This window comes from Sinocyclocheilus grahami, unplaced genomic scaffold (genome assembly GCF_001515645.1).
Source record: "Sinocyclocheilus grahami isolate Dianchi unplaced genomic scaffold, SAMN03320097.WGS_v1.1 scaffold124.1, whole genome shotgun sequence".
In the NCBI taxonomy this organism is placed as follows: Eukaryota; Metazoa; Chordata; class Actinopteri; order Cypriniformes; family Cyprinidae; genus Sinocyclocheilus; species Sinocyclocheilus grahami.
Window position 1 is genome coordinate 686,672 of NW_015505303.1, and position 7,155 is coordinate 693,826.

General features: G+C 43.4%; 1 long non-coding RNA gene and 1 pseudogene across 2 annotated transcripts; both read left to right on the plus strand.

The window, feature by feature from the left end:
• Positions 1–662: 662 nt before the first annotated feature.
• The window catches only part of LOC107590096 (argininosuccinate lyase-like), a 26,790-nt pseudogene continuing 20,297 nt past the window's right edge, over positions 663–7,155 (plus strand).
• On the plus strand, positions 6,060–7,141 carry LOC107590052 (uncharacterized). 2 transcript variants are annotated; one of them, XR_001609737.1, is made up of 3 exons: positions 6,060–6,115; positions 6,206–6,401; positions 6,933–7,141. It is a non-coding gene; the product is annotated as an uncharacterized lncRNA (long non-coding RNA). The 2 variants fall into 2 exon arrangements; XR_001609736.1 differs by lacking the exon at positions 6,933–7,141 and adding an exon at positions 6,549–6,641.

Sequence of the window (7,155 nt, forward strand, 5' to 3'; positions counted from 1 at the left end):
AGCTTGTTTATTGAAGATGCAGGACAACCACCTAGCAGTGCATTACAATAGTCCAGTCTAGAGGTCATGAACGCATGAACTAGCTTTTCTGCATCAGCACTGAAAAAATTTAGGGTAAGGATTCACATCTATATATTTTAACTTGAGCCAATGAAAAATAAATATCTTGCCCTTAGGGTTAAAACATATAGATGTGAATCATTACCCTAAATTCTTTGGATTAATTGGATGAATGAAACATTTTTTTCAGTGCAGGTAACATGTTTCGTAGCTTGGCAGTGTTTCTAAGATGGAAAAATGCTGTTTTTGTAACATGGGAAATATGATTTTCAAAAGACAAGTTGCTATCTAATATAACACCCAGATTTTTGACTGTAGAGGAAGTAACAGTAGCCTACATCCTAGTTGCAAATTGAAATCTAAGATATTCTGGTGTACTGTTTTTTTTTTTGGTCCAATAAATCTCTGTCTTATCCGAATTTAATAGGAACAAATTATTGGTCATCCAATGCATGTCACGATCAACTGGATGTACAGCCTCTAACAGTAATTCACTCTCATCAATCGGTGAAAGCATACGGCAGTGATTTGGTCCTTTAAATATACAACATTTCCTGTTTCTGTTTTAATCATAAGCTTTAGTTTTCGGTTTGCTCGTTACAATGTTACATGGCAAGTTCAGAGGTAAAGATCGCTCATCTTTCTAAAGTCAGCCTGATTTAGTGCATTTTTTGTGTGTCACAGGCTTTCCGTAATGTTTATGTCTATTATTTCGTGTTTAACAGGGAAATAAACTGGGGTGGTCGCTTTGTGGGAAACACCGACCCTATAATGGAAAAGCTCAAGGCGTCAATCGCATACGACCAGCGCATGTGGGAAGCTGATACTAAAGGGAGTAAAGCATATGTCAAAGCTTTACAGAAAGCAGGACAGGTCACGCAAAACGAGATGGAACAGATTCTTACAGGACTTGACAAGGTGATTATATTATTTACCACATTAACGTTACCTGACTCATAAATCCGTCTGATAGCATCCAGGTTATAGCCTACGTGTTCTTTTACAGTGTCATCTTTCTCATGAAACGTCATTTATTTACCCTTGAACTGTGATGCTGGCTTGTAAATATTTACCAGGATACTGTACCTAGTCCATTCCCCCTTTGACAGCAAAGCTTAATACAGACAAAAATGTGCCCGGACACAGACACCTCCGTGTGCACAAAACAATAGCCATGTGACAATGCTGATGATGCCTATTGTAAACTTCCCTGAAGCTACTGCCATTCAACATGGCATTCTGACAACATGAATGTCATGAATATTTCATTTCCACAGTTATTGTCCAAGAAAAAAGATATACAGTTCAGTCACCAAACATTGACCATGCAAAATGCTCCAATATTTAAATGATAATACTGGTATGAAACAGCAGAAATGTGAAAGGTAATGTACAAAAATATTAACTCATTAACTCAACAAATAATTTAATGTATTGTACAAAAAATTAAAACACATAATACGTGACAACTTTTCCCAATAAAAAATGTAATCTAATGTGATACTGACACTTTCAACTTAAAAAAAGAACAGAATAATGTTCTTTTTAGCAACACCATATGACCCCTTTAATATAAAACCTTTATACTTTAAACCTTTATATAGCTACTGCAGTGTTAATTTATCATTGAGATAATATTATAGTTTTTCTAAATATTTAGAATTTTAAAAATATTTAGTTTTCATGTTATTTTAATTAAAGTTTAGTGAGTTGGCTATGGTTATGTTTTTGTCTATATATCTATATAGATTTTATTGATTTTTATTTCAGTTTTAGTTGTTTTAATACCATTTTAGTATCAAGTTAAACTAACTGAAAATGAAAAATGTTTCCTTGGCAGCAAGCTGAAATAAAATACATTTTTATTTAATTTTAATTTAAGTTTATATATCTATATAGATTTTATTGATTTTTATTTCAGTTTTAGTTGTTTTAATACCATTTTAGTATCAAGTTAAACTAACTGAAAATGAAAAATGTTTCCTTGGCAGCTAGCTGAAATAAAATACATTTTTATTTAATTTTAATTTAAGTTTATTTTATTTCAAGTTTTTTTTTATGGTTTTAGTTTAATTAACTGTAATAACCCTTAGCTCCTGAGATATAGCTCTAGTGACAACTAACCCTGGTCTCTAATATGGCTGTAAATATTGCAAAAAGAAAAAAAAGTTATCAGACATTTTAATTCATTGTCACAATATAAATGACTGAGGTATTTAAAAATATCTTTATCAGGTCTTTGATGACTGGTCCAAAGGCGAGTTCAAGATCAAACCAGGAGACGAGGCTTCATCTAAGAATGAAGCAAGCGCTGACAGGGATGCCAGAAGTATGGCCCTGAGATTCAGCTTCTCGTTCCCTTCGGTGAACCATGGTTACATGCGTAACCTGGAGACGTTCCCCTTCAGGAACTCAAGCTGCGTCGAAACGCTACGGGAACAAAAATGCCCACACCGCCAGACTTACAAATCCCTGCCTAGTGTGGAAGAGGTCAGCTAAAGCGAGAGAACGGAGCCAGGAGTGGCGCAGAAAGCAGGTAGGCCCCTGACAAAGTAGGCGGGGACATCCCGCCCAAAGGCCAACTTCAGAAAGAAGGGAGTCTTGACCCCCAACGGAGAGGGGAGATCAGAGGACTTGAGGCTATGGAATAGCACCCCAGTTTATATCCTAAGCATAAGCTTCTCTGGCCGGAGGCCTCAGCCTCAGCGCACTGCGGAGAAAACGTGTCACCAGGGGGTGTCTGCCCACTGACTGGCCACAATAGGTGCGTGGTAGGCCACAATGGCCGCCACATAGACCTTTAGGGTGGAGTCGGTCAACCCTGTGGAAAAATGGGCCTGCAGGAACTCCAGAACTGTACCAACTGGGCAGTTAGCTGGGTCGAGCTGGCGGTCTCCGCACCAAGAAGTGAAAATCTTCCACTTCAAGGCGTACAATTTCCTCGTTGAGGAAGCTCTGGATTGGAGGATGGTCTCAACAACCATGGGGCCACACCCACAACTTCCACAGCTCCGGGAGGGGGTGAAATATCGTGCCCTCCACCTGTGAGAGGAGGTCCCTCTTGACGGGGATCAGAACGGGGCTACTAGCAACAGACGGACCCCGTCCTGGCACACTCTCCTAGAACTCCCGGGATCAGAGCGATCGGGGGATAGGCGTACAGATGAAGCCTCGGCCAAGTCTGCACCATAGCGTCCAGTCCAAGAGGAGCTGGATGAGTCAGAGAGAACCAGAGGGGACAGTGCGATGTCATCTGAGTCGCAAACAGGTCCACCTGAGCCTGGCCAAAAATTCTCTATACCTGCTTCACCACCTCAGGGTGAAGCTTCCACTCCCCAGGCCTTGGCCCCTGCCTCGACAGGATGTCTGCTCCCATATTGAGATGCCCAGGGATGTAAACCGCTTTTAGGGTGTTTTCACACCTGTAGATTGATTGCTTTGTTTTGAAACAGGGATTACAATTATTACAGTGTTGCTTTTTATTCCTGGTGTGGTTTGCTTTCACATGGCAATGTTTCTAAACCGACCAAATTTGTTAATACAAGTCACGCGCGAGTAAACTGTTTTCTCATTGGTCAAAGTTTCATGGTTTATTTTCCGGGATTCCACTTAGCAGTCACGGCTGTCATCTGTCAGGATGGAACGACAACAGCTTCGCGGGCTTATTGTTGTTGGAGTTTTTTTTTGTAGATGTCGTTATATTAATAATTTATCACTTTGAGCAGGAGTCTTTTAAAATGCATATACTAGGAAGAAGAGCAATAAGACGGCATTATAAAATGAAAAAGTGCACTTTGATTTTGAATGGCGAAGACATGCTCACCCACAGACATTCACATGGTTAATTTTGAAGTATTAGCAAAACAACAAAGCTAATGCTTTTCACGGAACTTATGTAATTACCCATTATACATTGTGATATAGCCTGGTTCGTTGGTCCGTTAGATCGAATTGCTTTCTCACTACATCCGAACCGCTCCAGAGTTTGTTTCCAATCGAGCCGAGACCGCCTCGTTCAGGTGATCTCGGACCGACACATGACAATCTCTTAGGTCTGGGAGAAAGTGTTTCAGTGCTCGAAACACGGCCAGCATCTCCAGGCAGTTGATGTGCCAAGTGAGATGGCGACCACTCCACAGACCGCGGGCAGGGTGGCCACTCATGACCGCACCCCAACCGGTGACGGACACATCCATGACTAGCGTTACACGGCGACAAGGAGCTCCCAGGACTGGGCCCTGAGACAAGAACCAAGGTTTGCTCCACATGTCTAAGACACGTAGGCACCTCCGCGTGACCTTGAGCATGCGAAGCGGGTTTCCCCTCGGGGAGAACCCCTTGGTCTTGAGCCACCACTGTAGGGGTCTCATGTACAGCAGGCCAAAAGGTATCACGTTGGACGCAGCTGCCATCAGACCCAGCAATCTCTGAAAATGCTTGACAGTATGTGACTGGCCTTCTCTCACTCTCTTGACTGCAGTGAGGATCGACTCGATCCAAGCAGGGGACAGACATGCCTGCATCGTGGTCGAATCCCACACCACGCCCAGATAAGTGATCCTCTGTAATGGAGAAAGCACACTTTTCTTGGCGTTTAGTCTTAACCCCAACTCTTTCATGTGAGCGAGAACAACATCTTGATGTCGAACTGCTACTTGCTCTGAATAAGCTAATTATATTAACCAATCGTCGATGTAGTTGAGTATGCGGATGCCCTGGAGTCGCAGAGGAGCCAGAGCAGCATCCACACACTTAGTGAAAGTGTGGGGAGAGAGTGCAAGGCCGCAAGGAAGAACCCGATATTGGTAAGTAACCCCAACTCTTTCATGTGAGCGAGAACAACATCTTGATGTCGAACTGCTACTTGCTCTGAATAAGCTAATTATATTAACCAATCGTCGATGTAGTTGAGTATGCGGATGCCCTGGAGTCGCAGAGGAGCCAGAGCAGCATCCACACACTTAGTGAAAGTGTGGGGTGAGAGTGCAAGGCCGAAAGGAAGAACCCGATATTGGTAAGCTTTGCCCCCAAAGCAAACCTCAGGAACTTCCTGTGTTGAGGAAGGATGGAGAAATGGAAGTATGTGTCTTTTAGATCGATAGTGACAAACCAGTCCTCGGACCTGATCTGAGACACGATTTGTTTGAATGTGAGCATCCTGAACTTCAGTCGCATGACTGTGCGAGCTCCGCTCCCCATTAATGCTGCTCATTATAATAGGCATAATATGCTTGTGTAACTGATGCTTGTGCAACTGGCGAGCTCATTGACGCCCTCCTTATCAATCTCCTCGGAGAAAGACAGGCGGAGCATCGCGCCCTCTCCCTGGGGGGGGAAGGACCGCAGCGCTGGCTTCCGAAACCCCGAAAGCGGGCGCTGGATCTGGTGGTTAAGGAAGAAGATAAAACTCGCCCGTCTACATTCCCTCCACCGGATCCATATGCGAAACACATGAGCACAGCCGCCGGTCCGCCTCGGCGAAAGCGGGGTCAGCACCGCGAGAAACGCTAGTGAAGGCTCCCTCCTCAAAGAGAGCCCTCTGAGAGCGAAGCAAGGCAGTAACAAAACGCTCGCAATGCGGGCCGTCAGCTCCCTTGAGAGCTGACTCTGTGTGCTTCGCTCCCAAGCAGACAACACACAAACTTTGTAAGTCCCCACCCGAAATATAGCACGGGCAGGGAGGAACACACAGCCTGAACGCTACCTGCTCACCCAAATGCTTCTTTTGACTGAAGCTTTGACGTAATGGAGCTTATAAGTGGAAAATTAACGTGTTACGACCCTTTAAGATGGTCTAGGGGTAAAAGGAGTAACATTAAATCTGTGGCAAATCTGTAAACTTGGAGGCAGCCAATGTCAGAACAAAAACACCAAGGATTTTGGCATAAACCAATAAAGCAAGTCAAAAACTAATAAAAAGACAGCAAAAATCAGGGCGCAAAAGAGGTCTCCATTCACTTCTCTCTGTGTCCTTTTATCTGCCGGCAAAAACTTTACCAGCTGTGACCTTGGCCTCTACCGGTCGTACTTGGCCTTGACCAACCTCCTTACCGAGGTACGTGACAGTTGCTTTGCCAAATTCACATTTTGCTAGATTAAGTGTTAAATTTGCTTTAACAAGTCGTTCAAACACTGTTCTCAACAGGCAAATGTGTTCGGTCCAACTCAACGAATACAACACCAGATCATCAAGATACGCGTTGCAATTTGGTACATCATGTAAAACGATATTAACGAGGCGCTGGAAAGTTGCTGGGGCATTTCTAAGCCCAAAAGCCATTGCCGTATACTGGAGGAAGTTGTCTGGGGTTACAAAGGCTGAAATCTCCGAAGCTTGTGAGGTGAGTGGAACTTGCCATTATCCTTTCAGCATATCAAGCTTTGTAACAAAACATGCAGAACCGATGTTATCTATACAATCCTCCATTCGAGGTAACGGGTAACTGTCTGGCACAGTCACAGCATTTACCTTACGGTAATCTGTGCAGAATCTGAATGTGCCATCGGGTTTGGGAACAAGTAGGCACGGAGAACTCCAAGGACTGCAGCTGGACTTTGATAAATCATGTTCCAACAAATACTCTACCTCTTGATGCATAACAGATCTTTTCATTGAGTTTACGCGGTAAGCATGTTGCTTAATAGGACGAGCTCCGTTCACATTAATATCGTGTTTCAGGACATTTGTTTGTGTAGGAACATCACCAAACAGACATTTAGAACCAGAAAGTAATTTTTCAATGTCTATTCTCTGATCCACGGTCAAATGATTAAGATATGAGGGAAGATCTTCTAAAATCTCTGAATTTGCTAACCTTGCACACTGCTGAAAAGTATGACGAAGCACCACACTATCTGTGTCCGCACCCAAGGTAACAGTAGATGGCGTCAGATCCACGGCTAGCGCAACAGAAGAGACAACGGGCCCTGCAGTCTGTTCCACAGCACCGGCCGTTGGCGTTGACGACTCTCTGGTATGATAAGCTTTTAACATGTTTAGATGACAAACACGGGTTTTTCGTTTTCGATCAGGTGTGTACAACATATAATCAGTTTCACTCATTCTCTTTTTCACAACATAGGGACCAAAGAAAC